A 20,489-nucleotide genomic window follows, 5' to 3' on the forward strand; every position below is an offset into this window, starting at 1 on the left:
AGAAATCAATTAACATTGAGAAATAGATATTTTATAATGTCTCACACCTTATAAATCTTCACTGTTTTCTGTGCTTCACTATTCCCTTTGATGCACTGGCTTTAAATAAATGTTTGCTACAAAAGATGGTAACACTTTTGTAACAAACTAACACTATACTTTCTAAAGTTGTGTTCAATTAATAGGTATGTACTATAACTGTGACTACAATTACTCATTAGGCCATACAATGCATCATAAGGTGCATTATAAGTTTTTTTATGATGCATTAGACATAAGGGCTTTAAATAAAGTGTTACCCAAAAGATCAATAGGTGTTTACTACTTAAAAAGCTCTGATGATCTGCCAACAGTATCAATGTAATCAGACAATAGTTGATTATGAAGCACTAATGCTGGCGGTCACTAATGTTATTCATTCCCAATAATGAGTATTTTTTCCTCTTCTGTTTTCGAGATTGTCAACTTCTATTTGTCCTTGCTGATGAAGAGAAACAGTGATCAGGTGGGAAGCCTTAAAGTCTTCTCTTTCAGCACTTTCTTTTACCCAAAGCTTCAGAGTGGTAAAGCCCATGCCGCAGTGAAGAACTGGACAAAAGCTGTGGATCTCTTCCTCTTTGATCTTGTTTTTGTTCCTTTGCTCCCAGGCATGCACTGGGCTTTGGCTGTAAGTCATTAATGAGTTAGGATGCCTTTTTACATTTTTCAGTTTTAATATTTACATTATATTTGAAAAGTGCAAAACACTATTTATGATTTTCAGTTTGTCTTTAACTTGTTGCCTATATTGCTTCTTACCACCAGGTAATTGATTTAAAATCCCAGACCATACAGTGCTATGACTCAATAGGTCAAAGACATGATGAGATCTGTCACGTGTTGTTGTGAGTGTCTCCATATTTTTGCAGTTGTTTTGTGGTTTGATTGTTCATCTTCTTTGAATATCTGGATGTGCATGTTTTATTTAACAGAAAGTACCTCACAAAGGAGTACAGGGTCAAGAAAGGCTGTGTCTTGGAGGCTTCCAGGTGGACCGTAGGCCGAATGAGAACTAATGTATGAACTAACTAATGTATGACACCGTTTAATGATTTATATGGATCTTCTCTGAATTAAGTGTAATTTTAAGGCTACTTGTTCTGCTTAAAATTGTGTCTAGGCAATTCTAAACAGGTGAATGGAGATGACTGTGGTGTTTTGCCTGTAAATATGCAGACTTCCTTTCTCAAGGAAAGCCACTCACTTTCAGACAGGTACATGATCAAGCAACAGTAGTTATGTTAACAACATTAATTCTCAAACATTTTATTGAATACTTTTCATTTCTGATTTGTCTCTGTTTCTCTGTAGTGTGACATTCCACTGTTCAGGAAAGTGATGGTTTGGGAGATTATACATGAGAAGATCTTGTAAGCCTTGAATCAACCAGTTCTTCAAATATCTTCATGTCATGCTCTTTCTGTGTAAATTAAATTGACTATGGAATTATGGATAATTATAAGGTTTTTTTTTTTTTTACAGGCAAGAGCTGTGGAAAAGATTAATAAAAAAAATTTAAAAAAGGCCTAATTGCAAATTTGACCTGTGTGATAGGACACATGATTATAATAATATGTTTAATTTATATAGCACCTTTCCTAAGCTCAAGGACGCTGTACAAAAGCAGAAACACAATAGACAGTCGATTCACATAATTGTAACAGTCCTTTCACAATCAATTAATCAGTTAAGTGGACAGTAGACAGTTGCCCAGTTATCTGAAGTTACTGTATATAATATAAAAGGTATGTGACACGAAACCCCTGAGATCAGGACAGGTATCTGAAGTTACTGTATATAATAAAAAATGTATTTAACACGAAACACCTGAGATCAGGACAGGTATTTGAAGTAAATGGCCTACCTGATGACGCAATTTTGATTACGCTGAAATGAAACCCCTGGAATAAAGTGCGTCCCCCTTCGCTAACGGACTTCTGGAACGGCCCTTAGAGAGACGAAGAAGAGTGTATGAGTGTGTCACACACAGAAGTGAGTGCAGTGTCGTGATCGAGAAGCTCGTTCGATAAAGTTGCTTCAACGGAAGATAATCGGGGCTTGAGTCGAATAAAGGACGACAGCACTAAGTGAGAGTGTGGACAGTGACCCACGTTTCATAGTGAAGAAGAGTTTTTCCAGTTTCGTTCTCGTGGTATGTGCTGGCTGTTAGAGTGACGCAGTAACATATCGTGAAGGCCACGGAAGCTGTGAGTACGTTTAAAGTGCAAACCCCGCTTTATTTTTGTCATCAAGAGTTTTTTTTACATGTCTTTTTGCTGTATTTTGCACTTCTCGTGTTTTGGTTGAAAAGCATCGCCAAGAGCTAACAGTTTAACGGGACTGTTCACGTGTAATTAAGTTTCCCGCACGTGAGACCGAGATCGCTGTATAATGCAGTTAATGCAGAGACGTAACCTCTGAAAAAAAAAAAAAAAAGTTATTGCGACTTTTTATCTCAGAATTCTGACTTTTTTTCCTCAGAATTCTGAGATATAAACTCGCAATTCTGACTTTTTTTCCTCAGAATTCTGAGATATAAACTCGCAATTCTGACTTTTTTTCCTCAGAATTCTGAGATATAAACTCGCAATTCTGAGATATAAACTCGCAATTCTGAGATATAAACTCGCAATTCTGACTTTTTTTCTCGCAATTGCGAGTTTATATCTCACAACTCTGACTTTCTCGCACCATAGGAAACCACTCTCCGTGTAAGGCTTTGCAGTGCTTTGTTCAATTTGCACTATCAAAATGAACTAGATGAATGCTGCGTCCGAATATGATTTTTGAACAAACATACAAATGACTAATTATTCTCCATTTCCGTGTTTTGCGCTCGCGGTTGGACAGTACCATTACCGCCGGGCAGGGTGCGGGAGGGGGGACGGCGCGCACAGCTTTCAGACACAATATTCTTCATTTCTTTATATTTCTGAGTTTGAGGCAGGTTCTATCGCATTATTTTAACAACAGCTGTTGAGCCAAAAACGTATTATTGTAACATGAGAGTGAATATATGAATGCACGCAGGTGGATTTCCTTCACTCTCGCATAAAACACGCTTTCATCTCTATGTTCTTGCTCTAGAATTATCTTATCTCCTGTATTTAATGTTGTAAGATATCGACCAAGCAAGACATCCCCGATGAAAATTGTAAATAAATTAAGGATTCATTATTTATTAGTTAGTATTAGTTACTATTTTAAGTATTTTTTTTTAAATTATTTAGTCAATTATATATGAAGGGTTCAGATGCAAAAGCATCTAAGTGCTATCTGAATTTTTCTTCTAAAATGAGCATTTTTCTCAGGCTCCTATGTTTATGTTCAGTTATTTCACTTTAATGACAATGAAAAGAACCTGTACCTGAGAAAAATGCTCTCATTTTAGAAGAAAATTTCAGATAACACTTAGATGCTTTTGCATCTGAACCCTTCATATACAATTGACTAAATAATAAAAAAAAAATACTTAAAATAGTAACTAATACTATTACATATTCGGACGCAGCATTCATCTAGTTCATTTTGATAGTGCAAATTGAACAAAGCACTGCAAAGCCTTACACGGAGAGTGGTTTCCTATGGTGCGAGAAAGTCAGAGTTGTGAGATATAAACTCGCAATTGCGAGAAAAAAAGTCAGAATTCTGAGAAAAAAAGTCAGAATTGCGAGTTTATATCTCAGAATTCTGAGAAAAAAAGTCAGAATTGCCAGTTTATATCTCAGAATTGCGAGAAAAAAAGTCAGAATTGCCAGTTTATATCTCAGAATTGCGAGTTTATATCTCAGAATTGCGAGTTTATATCTCAGAATTGCGAGTTTATATCTCAGAATTGCGAGTTTATATCTCAGAATTGCAAGAAAAAAAGTCAGAATTGCGAGTTTATATCTCAGAATTGCAAGAAAAAAAGTCAGAATTGCGAGTTTATATCTCAGAATTGCGAGTTTATATCTCAGAATTCTGAGAAAAAAAGTCGCAATTACCTTGTTTTATTTTTTATTCAGTGGCGGAAACGGGCTTCCATAGATTACGCACACTGAGGGTGATCTATTGTAATTTATAACTGTAATTCCCAGCCCTGTCCAGTTGGTGGCGAGTGCGCTCCAGTGAGGCAGCAGAGCGCGCGATCGTCTCCAGAACAAAAATAAAGGTCTTTTGCTGTGTCTTTGATTACTCACAGGTGAGTATAGTAAAGCGAATCGCTTGATCTGAGGGGTCTACAGCGATCTATCACGCCACATTAAAGAGCGCCAAAACGGTATTTATTGCTTGAGTTTCCTAATAAAATGGACAGAATTTGAAACCTGAGACTGCATTTCATATCAAAAGTAACAACGCACAAAGTGTAGCCGATTGTCTAACGTTACTGTGCATTCATCAAATGAAAACAGCATCGATTGGGAGTTAAGAAACGATATTGCTTCATAAAAATAAGAATCTATTAAAACAGAGAAATCGGTTTTATTTTATTTTTTATTTTTTTATCCAGCACTAGCATATTTTGTTGTTTTAAGTGTCCTCCGCTGTCAATGACGCAGTCTCTGTTCTCGTCATAAATAAATAAATGCATAAGCCAATATGCTCGTCCTTTAGGTTCATTATTAAAAATGAAAACGTGAACAAAAATAAAAGCAATTAAATGGTTATTATAATTAAAATACGAAAATTAAAATGACAGGTAATAATAGATTATGACGGAATTTTTAACGACCCTGTCCGTCAAAATGACGGATAATATTAAAGTCTAACGCAACCTCTGCATCCAAGTGACATCTTAGTTTGATTCATCTTCAGTTTGGTCCTGGTTGAGACAGTTTATCTGTGGGACATTTTATACAAAGTTGAGTGAATTTTTGAACTTGAACTACGTGATCTCCAGTTTATTTCGACGCACCCAACGTCCAGACAACGCAATAGCGTCTGTCTGCGGACTGCGAGAGGGGCGTAACTTGAAGTTGTCCAAATCACACAGAACCACGCGAGATGTCAAAACGAGATGTTATTGGCAAGATGGCCGCTTGTATAGAGACAAGGTGAGAATATTTTCCCCCCCCCGAAATAACCGTTTAAATTGAAGTGTTAGTCATTTTCATACAGTGGTATTGTTTATGGAGTTAATCATCTTTTAAAACTAAGGAGTAAGCAATATATAATATAGACGGTTTCAACGGCAACAACATAAACAAACGTTACTGCGCATGCGCGCTTTTGTGGCCCTAACTTAACTTCCGGTAGACATCCAAATACAATCAGTAACAACAGCTAAGTCCCTCTAGAGTACATTATGTTTTGATAACAAGCAAAATATGTTTGCTGCGTAAATCAGACGGACTGAGATGCAGCGATAACTACTTGGACGGACTTATTAAAAATGCAAATTCATCCTCTGCCAGCAGGAGGCGCTTTAAAGCAGGAGAACTAGTTTCCCCGGAAACGGCTGTTGGGCTGTACGTTACACAAAGCAGCGCTGAGCTTACAAACGCTGCTTTATCAGGCACATAACATGCAAGATGAAATGAAAATGACATCGAACATTTTCTAAAGGCAGTGTTCCTTCAGAAATACAGTGATATAAAAACACCTGTGCCTCGTTTTGATTTTTAAAAGTGCGTTACGTGCTCATGTTTATTCAACGAAGCCTTTTGGAAAATCGGTCAGTTTTGATATCGCAGCGGTTGCCACAAATAAATAAATGTATGGGAAACACATCCCACAGCACAACAACCTGAGCCCAACTTCATTAACGTTACTCATCACTTTAACTTTAACTGTGTTTCTAGCCGGCGCCACTAACAAGACCAATAAACAAACACAGACAGACCGGAAGTTAACTTCGGTCCAGGCGCGTGCGCCTGATGAAACCGTCTATATAATTCAAAAGGTGTAAGACGCTATCCCCCGGTTTCACAGACAAGGCTAGTCAAGAGTAGTCCCAGACTAAAATGCATGTCTGGGCTGTTTTAACTGAAAGCAACTTGAACTGACTGATAATTGTTTTGTTCAAGATGCACATCAGTAGTGTTTTTATCCAAGGCACGTTTATAAAAGCTACTCAAATGTCCTAATTGAACTATGACCTAATCCTGGCTTAATCTAAACCCTGTCTGTGATCTACATAATATAGCATATTTGTGATTTTGCTGTAAAAACACGTTTTATAATGCATAACTAACAGGAGAGCTCCATTAAGTACACATACGTCTCAAAAGTGGATTTACATAAACCATATACATCTTAAAGATGATTACTAAATGTCTATTTAACATCTGACAGGATTATCTTTGATAAATATTGCAGATGAGCACATCTAATAGACATGAAACAGGCATCTGAGTGAGAGATGTATGTGTTGTTATGTAGAATTCACTGTTGTCAACACTGCTTTAGATGAATGTAAGTCATGCAAACAAACAAATCTACATAAAGTAACCTATTTTATTTATCCATTAGTAATATTGATAATTTAAGGAACATTTGTGTTGGATAAAAAGGGAGTTACATCAGCAACTACCTCAACATGTAAATGCAGTATTGAGCAGATAAATCACAGAGCTGACTGACTCTTGTCTGATGTTACAGGGACAGATGAGACACACGTGTGTTTATCCGGTGCAGAGTGTCTGATGGAGGAATGCTGCCATCAAAGCCTCTCAGTGAGTACACTACTGAAATGAATTAAACATCTTTTAAATCTTAAGGTGTAGTTTATTTTAATTATTGTAATTTCAAACAACTATTACAGCACTTTTCTTATTCTTGATTGCTCTGCATTTGCTGCAGATCTTCTGTGGTGGAGCAGGACCTGCAAGGCAAGGTGACAGTGACATTTGTGAAAAAAAGGGAAAACCTTAAAAAAAGGATAAAATAAGATCATTTTGTTACTTCTAATACAGAGATCAGGTGACATTGTGCTGTTAAAATGACTGCTTTTGTATTATGTTTGGGCATTTTTGCATGATCTGAAATGTCTGCAGACTGCTGTGAGCGCTGAGGATGGAGAGTCCACAGCAGCATCCTGGAAATGTTCCAGTGCCATGAATGAGACGCTCCATCACTTCACCTGCCCTTACTGTCTCATCTGAACCAGATGCTGCTGTGGTCTCTTCATCATCAGTGAGCTCAGAGCTAGCGAGAGCATCTAGAGAAAGACCAAAAGACATTGAGGATGTGATATAAGTTTGTTCTGCTGGTTTCTGTTCACACAATGAAGGCTGACTTTCAGAAGCTTCAAAAGCATCATCAAAAACAGTCATGAAGCTTTTATCCAAAGTGATTTACAGTGCTGTTATTACAGGGACCTACAAACCCCTGGATCAACCTGGAGAAAAGAGCCTTGCTGAAGGACACACCGGTGGTGACGAACCAGCAACCTTCTGCTCACCAGTTCAGTGGTTTAGCCAACTACAAAAGTAATAAAGCTACAACAACAAAAAATGCATGTAATTATAAACATGAAATGAAATTTGTCAAGAAATGGAAAGCTGACAACATGAATGGTAAATGTTTAACTCTGTTTAAATGTTTTACAGGTAGTCATGCTCATGGAAAGCAGGCACACGAATGTTTGGAGCAGGCACAGCAGCAGCCAGATTGTCCTGCACATGTTCTCCTGCTCTTGCCTCAAGGTTGTGTGGTTCAGGGGGCATCATCATGGTCTTCCTCATCCTCCGGGTCAACGATGTCCCCATTGAGAAGAGCAAGATTGTGAAGCACAGCGCAGCTGCAGAATTGACACATCTGCATTGAGATGGCAGTAGGATGTGGGTTCACCATCTGTAAATACATAGCCACTTTTCCACTATCGGGTCGAACGGTTCTCTTTGTTTAACCGTTCCGTTCCGTGCCAATCCGGGCCAGTCAGCACGGATACGGTTTCGTTTTCCACTGCGGGGCTAATAACGGATCTCTTTGGAATGCAATTCAAATGCGTCAGTCGTTGCCGTGGTAACACAAGTGTTTACATATGATATGAGGTGTAAATAACCACCGCGTTACGGAGGATGATCAGAAATTTCTTTAGATTTTATTACTAATTTGTGTTTACATTGCTCAAAATAGCGCACTTAGCAAGCTACGGAGAAACTAGCAGCCAGGCGACAGACAAGTGACAGATCCTGAGTGGCGATGGCACGCACACGCACTCTACCAGCACGGTTGTACCAGGCTCACGTGGAAAAACAACTGGAACCGTACCTGACCGTTCTTAGAACCGTTCGCCCCCATAGTGGAAAAAAGCGGCTTATGATTGTTAGAACAATACGTTTGAATGAAGCTTTGTTTCATCTGTTGTTGACTTGTATATTGTATGTATTTATTGTGATGCTTCCTTTTATTCATTCTTTTACTCATTTATTCATGTTTCTTGTTGTCATTAAAATATATTTTATTAATTCATGTATTAATTGCTTGACTGAAAATTGATGTATTCACATCGACTGCATTTGTTCAACTAGTGTATATTCATGTATAGCCATGTCACGACAAAAATTACATTTTGCTTGTTTTACTTGTTTGTCATTTTAAGTAAAAAAAAAAAAAAGTAATTATTGGTTAGCACTTATTATTATTATTATTGCGTTTAAGTGTTGGGGTGGGCAAACGATGCAATTCATTCTGGGGTAATCTTAATTTTTAAGTAGAAATACTTAAATTTTTAGAGTATAAAATCAACCGTCTTCTCCAAAGGCGAGATCTTCGAGCAGCTGCCCGACATGTCCTTTGTGCTGACATTTCAAACACTGAGGAAAACCGTACTAGATAGTTGAGTTAGTGATGCTATGAGGTGTTAGTGCACCTGTCCCTCTTTTTTATTATTATTATTATTGCCGAACTTATTACATAAAAGATCAGGGAAAGATGGTTGTATCTAACAATGAACAATCATAAATGGCATAAAACGGTAAACAAAAATTTAATGTGTTCATCATAGTATGAGATAATATACACAGAAAAAAAGCACAGTGACAAGGTTAAATATCTTTGAATAATTCATCATGATGCTTTTTTTTAGAAGCCTGAGCGATGAAAAAAGAAAGTTAAATTCAACAAGAAAACAGGAGATTTAAGCCACTTTTGCTTGTGGATGATAAAATAGTTAACAAAATATTCAAGAGATAACAATTTTGGGTTTTTGTAATAAAAAATAAAATAAAAAATACTTTAAGGATAAAACTGTGGATCACATTAGTGGAGTTACAGATATAAGAACTTAAATCAACACAAAATGTATTGACTACTACAATCACAAAATAAAAGGGCAGCTGTTTCTTTAACAAGACCACAAAATGAGCAAATTTCATCAGTATCAAGATACTTACAGATAGATTAATTAAACCTGTCACTCATATCTTTTGTTGCGCTTGTTATAACGTCTTAGGTCACATGATAACGTCAACATAGCAGATGATATCCGAATCGCATTCATACTTAATGCCGAGTTCACACTGCACGATTTTAGCCCGATTTTTCACTCGCCGACAGGTTTTGATAAATCGCCGACAAATGCCCGAAATCGGAGGCAAATCGGAGCTCATTCACGCGAGTGACAATCGCGCAGTGTGAATTATCAAAGACACGATCTGAGAGAATCGCCGACACGTCGCCGACCCCTGTGAAATATTTGACATGCTAAATATCTGGAGCTGTCGGCGATTCACAATCACGCTGTGTGCAATGAGTTCTGACTGAAAACTACATCGGCGATGACCTTCAGCCAACGAGAGACAAAGATACAGGGCAGAGGGAAGTTCGGTGAGGAGTTATAGACCATATCATTATTTTAATATGTACAATTATATCATACAGAAACAAGCACAAACGCTTGACCAGCCGCAACATCAGCATAACAGTTACTGCAAAATTATTATTTACCACTCTTTGCAGAACACAATCCCTGTTCCCTGCATCTCCCTCCTGCATAATCTGTTTTTATTTTTGTAGCTGGAAATCAGCAGACACAGACAATTTGCGTGCTATATTTTTTTAATACTTCCAGTCTCGCTCGAGAACAACGGTCTGACGCACGCGGGTTCTTTATCACTTCTCGCGTGTGTTTTGTTGTGAAACGTAGTTTGCGGATCAGACAGAGTTGTCGGCGATTCTTCCTATTGTGAAATCGTGCAATGTGAAAGCCCCTGTCGCCGATCCATCGTGCAATGTGAACACAGCAGCGACTGAATGCTACCCCAGATAGTCACGCAGTGTGAAAACAACAGCGATCCGACGAGTTTGAAAATCGTGCAGTGTGAACTCGGCATAACGCATTCAGGCTGTAGAGCAGGGGTGCCCACACTTTTTTGTGTGGGGATCTACTTTTCAAATGAGAAACTCACCGAGATCTACCAGGTGAAAAATAAATAAATAATAAAATACATACAATAAATAGGTCTATAAAAAAGCTTGTTGGGATGTATCTTTATATTGCATTAATTATTTTTTAATTAAAAACAAATATTAATAATAAAATAATGTTCAATTCTTAGTACCCCCATAGAACTGTGCCTGCATTTACCTAAAGCAGTGGTTCTCAAACTTTTTTACTCCAAGACCACCTCCTCTCCAAATCAATACGTAAAGCCCAAACTTTTCTATTCACTAAAACCTATGTACTTTCATGTAAGTTTTTTTAAACAAAGCAAATTCAAGATAGATTTAAACATTCCATGTTCTTTTTGCAAACATACTTCGCAAACATGTCACTGATATTCTACACAACTTAAAAGTAAGTAAAAGTACGTATATCTGAACTCAGACGCCACAGTGAATAGTTCCTCTGTCGGAACAAGCTGTTCGGAGCGTTTGATGCCCGTATGTACATGAACACCACTGATCCTCACAAACTTCTCCAAAACACGCGAGCATCTGTTATAAAACACTCGCTGTATTCAACTACGTGAATATACTGAGCTGTATTCAAGCAGAAATATGATGTTATAGCCGACAGCGCACATACACGGTTCGTTTGCGCATCAAATAACTGACACAACGCGCACCTAATGCACGGTCCTGTATGTCACTGTAATCATCTTTACCTTGATTACAATCGTCATCCATTAAAACTTAAGGCTACTAGTGTGACACTGGCTTCTTTTATCCAGCCGAGAGCTGTAGTTTGCGTATCATATGCTCATACAGCGGTTATGAGCCGCCGTTCAGTCTGTATTTCACACAGCGCGATGAGGGAAGGTTTGCTGGTCTGAAACACAGAATACGTTGAGAGGTGGTGCTGTTATTTATTTATATATATTTTTACGTTATCATAGTCATAACATTAGTGAATATATTATATATTAGTTTTAAGTTGTCTCGCGAGAACCACTGACCTAAAGCGCGATCTACCAGCATTGCCTTCGCGATCACCTATTGGGCACCCCTGCTGTAGAGTATGTACTCTTTTAGCGCTCGTTAAGTAAGTACTTATTGAAGAAAGTATGTGGTTTCGGACGCAGCCCGACAACATCTCGTTTTGACATCTCGCGTGGTTCTGTGTGATTTGGACAACTTCAAGTTACGCCCCTTTCTTCAAGTTACGCCTCCTTCCAGTTACGCCCCTCTGTTGCAGTCTGCAGACAGACCCTTCTCAGACAACGCACTCTAATTCATCGTTCTACGAACTGGTACTTTCCTAATTTTTCCGTTTTCTTCAGTGACTGAACTGATAAACAGCGAACTGTGGTAATTCAAGTGGACTAAGGAACTTGAGTAACTGTGAGTAAACATTTGAAGGGACGTTTCATACAAGTGCTCATTCTGAGATTTAATTTTGTATGCTTTGTTTTTTTGGTTGTTGTTTTCAAATGTGATTGTTTGAAAAGGTGAGAATTTGTGGGTTTACAAATTGACAAATTGCAAGTGATCTCATTTTGTAGCTTCTTAAGAGATTTGTTATACCACAAGTGAAAGGTCAACTGTTGTGTTGAAAGTGTTAGTGTGAATTCAAAAGATAACACAAATACTGTAAATTCTTTTATTTTCTTTTATTTAATCCTTTACTCAAACAGAAGAAATAATTAATCATAAGAACAAGGAATCTAAAAGAATAAACTCTGTTTAATTCCGTTTTGCACCTATTTACAGTGTACCTTTTTGTTGAAAGCTGCTAGGGAGTGGGGGAGTCTCGCTTACTTTATTAGATCTGGGGAGGGAGGAGCATATCACACTGTTCTCACATATGTAGTTTCACTTCAGGAAGCCACCGTGTAACATTACCATACCTGAAGCCTACCCTTGTCAATCAGTAGTGTTCTAACACAATAAGGTAAGAAACCACATACACACGCTAGTGTGTAACGAGACTAAAAAGTTTGGGGAGCGGGGACCAAGATCCTTTCGTTATCCAAACTTCCAGGGCAGCCGTAATCCATTTCCCCTACACGACGGGCTAAATACACCCCCGTTACACAGGATTCATATTTAAACTGTCTTTTTGCGTTTTAATGTTCACATACACTACTTCTTTTATTCATCCGCGCTATAGAGTAAATTCCATTTTTATGAATGGACTCTGCCATCCTGTCTGCGTTTTCGCGGAAACCATATGACCCTAGAAATGTAAGCACACTTCAGAACATTTCGGTTTGCCCTGTGTGTTGTGTTTTAAAGAGTTGCAGGGGTGACAAGTCACAGGGTCTCTCTCTCTCTCTCTCTCTCTCTCTCGTATGCACCCAAATGCGTTGTCAGGTACCGAAATTTGGTACCGAATGACTTAATGTGAATCGGTACTCAGTAGTACCGACGCAGTTCGGTCGGTACCCTTAAAAGTCCAGAGTTCGCAAGTACCCAAAAGTACCCAACCCTACATGTAGGCTATTATTCACTTCTCTTTAAACCAACTTTTTGGTTGAACAGTCCTACACTTTTAATCATCAAAATTATATCTCCAATGCTGCGCTCACTTTCAGAAAAACAAGCTTTTGCAGAGTGGCAGGTGTCAAGCACATGCGATTAGTGCTGGACATCAGGCCAGCAATAGAAAACACCCTTTCTACGCTGGCCGAGCCGCTGGGGATGCTAAATATGGATCTTGCAATGTGTGAAAGTTGGGGCAGTATAACAGAGTTGTCTTTCCAGAAGGGAAGGACGTCAACGTCGGGGTTCATGTTTCCTTCACGTGCCATCGGAAATTTCCTATTTCCCACTTATGAAGTCATAATTACGAGCTAGTCGTATTCAAGTGCTTTAACTCCAGTGTAACGAGTAGACATTACTGTACCCCAACCAGGTTAAATTAGGAGAGTTGACAGTAACTGTCAGGAAATAATTTGTGAAAACTTGCAGTTACATTGATACCAACACAGAGTTAAATTCAACTTTAGTCTGGAATCAAAGTTTAAAATAAAAGCAAAATGCAAACAGTTGATTTAACAAACTTTTTTTTTTTTTATGAAAGCTGCTTATGAAATGGTCTGTAATACTTCAAGTCCTGTACATGTCAGTGAATGTAAGTCACTAAATGTCAGTGAAGTTGAATCAATACCTTCAACTTTACTACACAGTACAGCAGTGCTTGAGTTAACACAACATTCAGCAGATTAAAAAATGGCTGGCTATGTGAATCAGTCATGTCCAGTTGCAAACAGTAAAGTTCAACACATCTTTCTATCTCAGAGCAGGAAAGAACATGCAGATTCAACTTCCTCCAAAAAACACTGGAATGCTGGTTCTCATCTGGACAACACAAAACCAGACCAATTAAAACAGGAACAGTGCCACCTAGTGGTCAGGAGATCTGAAAAATGAGAGTGAGAGAGAGAGAGAGAAAAAAAAATGGATCTAAGTTTGCTTTGGCATATTGGCACCAAACTATATGTGTCATTGTCACCCCTAGTTAACCACACCTCATTAATTTGGGAGCAGCACCACCTATTGGTAACATTACTATTGATTGTATTTCTGATTTTTGTTTTCAGCCTTTTGAGTAAAATCATCTTAAAATGTCTGTAATTACTCAAAGGTCTTAAAGAACCCAGGTAACTGCTGTTTGCAGCTCAGTTCCTTCTCTTGTGTTTAGTACAGGCCATGAGTGAAATGGGTGACTTGCCAGTTTTCCAAAAAGGCCTAATCATGGGAGCCCATTTAGCAGGAGCATCTGTAACCTTAACGGACCAGTTGTTTGGTGTTTTAAGAACAACATCCTTTACAATTATGACTACGACTACGTACACAAAGCATAGGCAAAAACTGAAAGTGAATGATAGGGACCGTTGAACACTAAGAAGGATTGTGTCCAAACAGCACAGAACTGCAGCCAAGTGACAGCAAACCTCAATATTCACCTTGAAGACCCTGTTTCTACAAAAACCAACCACAGAAAACTTCATAAAGCCAACATCCATGAAAGAGCTGTAACTGTTAAAACTTTAGAAGCAGATTCCCTCCTTCAACACCCAAAGCAACTGGCAGATTTTCTGCAGATTCAGAAATTCCAAAGTTGTATGAATCTATTCTAAGAAGGTTGGAAGTTGTATTAAAGGCAAATGGTAGTAAAACACCTCAATGAAATATTGCTTATTTCCTAGGTGTTTACATTATTTTGTCCAACCCCTATAAAAACAGACAATTCAGTTATTGTTTTGCCAGCACAGTGCAGTGCCATGACAAACAAAAGCATTTCAGACTACAGCTCCAGGAATCAAATTAATTTATGAAAAATTATTTTACTGCACTCATGGTTATCATAGTCATATAGACTGAACTGTTTACCATGAGGATATTTTTATATTTCCACATACAGCTGTCTTAAAAATGGTTGAGATCTTGTTTGACAAGTTAATGAGTCCAGCCTTTTTATTTTTCTGAATTATACAGTAATATGATCACTGTGAACTACAGTATATGCCATAGACTGAAGAACAATTCTTAGGATTAGTAATTTGTTCATATTTCCTTCATTTTAAAGCACTAATGTAAATAAATGTATCATATTTTGCAGATTCATCCTCTACAATGGCGAACAATAACGGAGAGATCAGCTCAGTGTCTGACCAAACTGATGCGCAACATGCACAAATCAACAGGTTAGTGTCATAATACACTTAACAGTTTTCATTCTTAACATCAGGGTTTTGAAATGAACACCTGCCAGTGAAAATGTGGGTGAAAATAAACTGTGATGGATCATGATTCATAATTTGTTTGTTTGTTTATTTGACAAAAAAGTAGTGAATACACTCAATTCGTGAAGGATAACACAATAAAGTTTAAAATAAAACTTGTTTCCATTGTGGTCCTTGATGTAAAGCACAAACTCCACTCCCGGTAACAGGTACACTGCATTATAAATACAAAAATTACAATAAAATTCCACATTTACAAAAATTCACAATCACAAATAACCACGTACGCAATACAAATTCATCAACAAAACACCCTACTTAAGAGCCAACTTTTAGCTTTTAAACTAAAACTAACCATAGTCGAAATACCCTTAATATCTAGAGGTAATTTATTCCACAAAAGTGCCCCAGAATATCTAAAAGACCTACGACCATACATAGTTTTAAAACGACATAATGTAATATCCATAAGACTTTGCCTAGTTTTATAACAATGTTGCTCATTTACCCTAGAAAAAAGTGCATTAAAATATAAAGGAGCTCTATTATTGATAATCTTATGTACCATTTTTTAATTTAATATGTTCTAGTCCACTTTCTATAGGTAACCAATCAAGACACTTAAAATGGGAAACCTCCACATGTGTAAAACGACTAAACCCTGAAACTAACCGTATCAATTTATTCTGAGATTTTTGTAACTTATCCAACCAACCACAAGACAAATCAGACATCCAAGAAATACATGCATATTCAAAATGACATGACACTAAACATGATGCAAGTAATTTTATGATCTGTTTATCAAGAAAACTAACATGTTTGGCAAGAAATTTTGTTCTAGCATTAACCTTACCCAGGACTTTCATAGCCATGCTTACACCATCCAAGATAATTAACGGAAGTTCTATTTGATATTAAACAATCCCCCACCTTAACAGACAACTTAGAAACCTTATTCAAATTTTTTTTAGACCCAAATAAAATGGATTCCATTTTACCTAAATGCAATATCAGTTTATTTTCAGAGAGCCAGTCTCTTACCTTACAAAGCTCCTTACCTAAATTCACTTGTATCCTACCAACATCCTTGTCTGAAATTAATAAAGCAGAATCATCAGCATATAAAAACAAATTACAATCACAAACTGCTTGCATGTAATTTATGTATAAAATAAACAAAAGAGGGCCTAAAACACTTCCCTGAGAGACTCCATTTATAACCAAAGTTTCCTCAGAGAGAACCCCATCAATTTCTACCCTCTGAACTCTCCCGGTTAAATAAGATTTCAACCAGGCTATCACTTTACTTGAAAAACCCATGACACTTAACTTGTCTAAACGTATTGAATGATGTACTGTCAAATGCTTTCTGGAGGTCTAAAGTACCATACCACACATTTTACCTTCATCAATCTGCCTCCTTATAAAATCTGTTAAATAAAGTAAAGAAGTATCAGTTGAATAAGATTTCCTAAATCCTGACTGAAAATCATAAATTAAACTACTCTTACTTAAATACTCATACATCTGTTTATGCACAATTCTTTCTAAAATTTGAGGCCACACTAAGAATGGAGATTGGACGATAGTTTCCAGGATCTTTGTTTTCTTGAATTTGATCTTTAATAAAATTACGTTTTGCCTCCTTTATCTAAAATTTAAAGCACTTAAAACTTAGGACAGAAAAATATAGTCTTCCTGATTCTTAGTTTTCCTATAGACTGAAAGAGCCCCATTCCTGTTTTTTAATATTTCCAATATTTTCTGATCCATCCAATGGCTAGCTCTTTGCTTAACTCTCACCTGTTTGAGGGGGGCAATTTTGTCCACTACTTCAAGAAATAAAACTTTAAAAAATTTCCAAGCATCATCAACTATTGAGATATTTTGAATATCATTCCAATTAACTATTTTAAGATAGTGTTTAAATACTTCAATATTATATTTTTTTAACGATCTAATTCGTACTGTTTTATGATTGTTAAATCTTATTTTACTACGTTTTCTTGTACAAAAAATTATATTATGATCACTGATACCAAAATCAATTACTCCCTTCTGGGAAATATATTTTTCATCAGATACCAAAATGAGATGAATGGTACTTTCCCCACCTTCCCAAACTCTGGTAGATTTGTTTATTATTTGGGTTAAATGGAATAATTGGCATAATGACTGCAAATCTTTAAAATTATCCCCTGTTCTATTAGATACATTTGCATTAAAATCCCCCATAATAATACATTCTTTTGCCAAATCATCGTTATTGTTATTCAGAACAAACTCAAGTCCCTCATAAAAATTATTTTGACTGGGTGGACGATAACAAACTCCAAACAGTAGAGGCTTAGTCGCAGGCAACAATAAATCCAAGAACAATAACTCCTGCTCCACATTAATGTCTAACACATTAAAATTAATATCCGATTTAATAAAAATACAAACACCTCCTCCTTGTCCATTTCGATCCTTCCTAATAACATTATAATTATCTACTTCTATTTCATTATTAGTTACAGACAAATCTAGCCATGTTTCTGTTAAGCAAAAAATCCCTACTTTACAATTGTTAAGTAAGCACCTTATTTCATCGATCTTAGGTAACAAACTCTTTATATTTAAGTGCACAAAATGTAAACCTTTTATGTTAAAATAGTCCCCAAACAAATCGACAGAACCTCTTGATGCTGGAAGAGTCTCTTCACCAGCTAAGCTCTCATCGTGTTCGGCGCCCTTCTGATCCACGACACGTCCTCTCCGGCAAACTGTCCTCTCCAAACCAGACCTCGCAGCCACCTCATCGCCCATCACGACCACGCCATCATCCATGAAAAGGTGGGATATATTATTAGCCACGCTGTTAATATTTGGAGCCCTGTCACTGCATGACACTCGTACCTGTACAACAGCGGAGTTCCGTTCAGCCAAGTACGATCCAGAATCCAAAACTCGATCTTTGTTAAAACCGGGACAAACTTCCCCATTAGGACCTGGACAAGGGTGAATGTCGCCTGACAATAACAGGCATAGGATGATAACGAATTTCCCAGCGTTGGAGTGGTGTTTTGATAAAGGATGTCCCATCGCTATCAGAGCACTTCACTTAAGAGGAGCCTCCAAAAAAAAGCATAAAGAGGGCGGCGTGAATAGTTTAATATTATTCTCACTACATCATCATGAAAGTTACCTGCATCTTTTTTTGCTCTGATGATGTCAAACTCTCACTGAAGCGTGCAGCACAGTTGCCAACTCTCGCGAGACAAATAAGCAACCGCAGCTTCAAAAACAAGCCCAAAACAAGCCCAATATATTTTTTGATGATTTATTATCATCAATATTATTTATCAATTATTTATTACCAATATATGAGCCTGCAACATATTACACTGAAACCACTCTTTTATCTGAAAAGCAAAAACAGAAGCTATTTTACAAAAATTTGCAAACTGCAACAAAAGTGGGAACAAAACTCTTCTCCAATCACCTGTTGTCACATGTTGACCCAGTTTTCCTCTGTTCCCTTATTGGTTAATTAACTCCTCACTTGTTTCTGTTCCCCCTTTGATTATGTTGATTATTTAAAGCCTGTGTTCTCCCATCATTCTTTGTCTGCTATAAGTTTGCCTTATGTGTTTTGCTACTGCTTGCTCCTGGAATTCTACTGTGGATTATTAATAAAAGACTTTCATTTGTCCTACTCCTCGTCGTGCGCCTCATTAGCGGACACGTAACGTTACACCTGTGAGCAGAATAACAATTACACCACCTTAAGCCATCAATGTGGCAATATTTGTTTTGAATTAATTATAAAGAATTCCAAGCACCACAAAACTGCTCGTCCCCACAGCCATGTACAGCGGCAAAGTGCTTTATTCTGAGGTCAAAAACAGGTTTTTCTTCCATTTAAAATAAAATAATGTATACATAACGATCAAATAAATGACATAAAAAACTAAATGCGACAAATATGATAGAAAAATATATAAAATTATTATATTAAATTATAAAAGAAAATATTATTTAAAATATAAAAAAGATTTTTAAAAATCATTAAGCTGTCATTTATGTGTATTCATGAAGTCAAAAGGTAATCTAATAATGTAGTCTAAATTTAAATGTTAAAAAAAGAAATACATTTTAAGGCATCTTGCCATACCAGGCTATTCGAACCAAATGTATTTACTCAGTATTAGGATATGACTACTTGTTTTTTATTACAGCCCGTGATAATTAATACATTACAAAAACATTATAAAAATCAGGCTAAAAGAAAGACATCTCTCTCGATTCGTTCAAACGGCCGATTCATCAAGAATGAGACAGATGTTTGTGCATGGGGTCATTGAATCTTTGACTCAACCGATTTGTTCAAAACACTGAATCATTCAAAACACGATTGAGTGTTGCTGTGAGATGCGCTATGCTGTGATCTTTGTTTAGATTCATCGGATCTATTTTCGCTGCTAAAATAGACCAAAACAGTCATTATTTCGTCTAAAATATAAGTGACTTAATATTATTAACTTGTTTGTTGAACTGTCATATGAAATCAGTGTCACATTTTCAATAGTGAGGTGATGGTAAATTAAGTGATGGTCAATTGTCAGCTCTCTTGGTCGTCAGGTCGTGTGATGTATGTTGCTGAACTGTATTCAAATGTTATAAATATAAAAACACCACATTTTTAAATTTAACTGCAGTATGTCAATTTAGTTTATTTGTGTGTGCTGCGCTCATAGACTTTAGAAAACGGCGCTCATTTGTTTGATATCTCCTCGAGAAGCTGCGCAAGCCTCAAAAGTTTAAGGTCTTTGCACCCTGACTGAGTCCGAAACTGTCGTATTAGTTTTTTCATATTCGTCATTTGGTGGCTCTCAATTGTCAAAAATACCCCTCAAAATATTTGCTACGGATGCGAAAAATGCAGAAAATCGAACCATCCGAATTCATTTTTATGACGGACGGAAGTTTCAGAGGCTGCAAACGTATAAAACGTGAGGTCGTATTAGTTTTATATATATATATATATACATGTATGTGTGTATATATATATATATATATATATATATATATATATATATATATAATATTTCCTCGCGCAGCAGTCAGAGCACAGAGGAGACACACACTCCTTCGCGTCCAGGCTGCAAATGAATCGCGCATGCGCATGGCCGCCACCGTTCCCGCCCTGGCTTACAGAACGGGGTGTAAATGTAAATGTTCACTCACTCTCACACAAAAATAAATCACTGCATTTAAATTGACTCACGACATAGCTCTCCATTCACTCTAGTCTAGTCTCTTGCCAAGTTCGCTTGTGCCAGCTCTCGCTAGTCTGTTATCAATCTCGATTTACATAGGCCTTCACTACAAAACCCCAACAGTCTTTTT

At 37.0% G+C, this 20,489-nt stretch overlaps 1 protein-coding gene across 18 annotated transcripts in view; it reads left to right on the plus strand.

The window, feature by feature from the left end:
• Positions 1-1,910: 1,910 nt before the first annotated feature.
• Positions 1,911-20,489, plus strand: part of LOC131536448 (uncharacterized) — a 66,265-nt gene continuing 47,686 nt past the window's right edge. For 3 of the 18 annotated variants that reach the window (XR_009269963.1, XM_058769370.1, XM_058769374.1), the window contains exons 1-2: positions 3,719-4,222; positions 14,972-15,056. The gene's annotated coding sequence lies outside the window, so the exon portion shown is untranslated. The other 15 variants (XM_058769375.1, XM_058769372.1, XR_009269970.1 and 12 more) reach the window with 14 other exon arrangements.

This window comes from Onychostoma macrolepis, chromosome 03 (assembly GCF_012432095.1).
Source record: "Onychostoma macrolepis isolate SWU-2019 chromosome 03, ASM1243209v1, whole genome shotgun sequence".
Classification (NCBI taxonomy): Eukaryota; Metazoa; Chordata; class Actinopteri; order Cypriniformes; family Cyprinidae; genus Onychostoma; species Onychostoma macrolepis.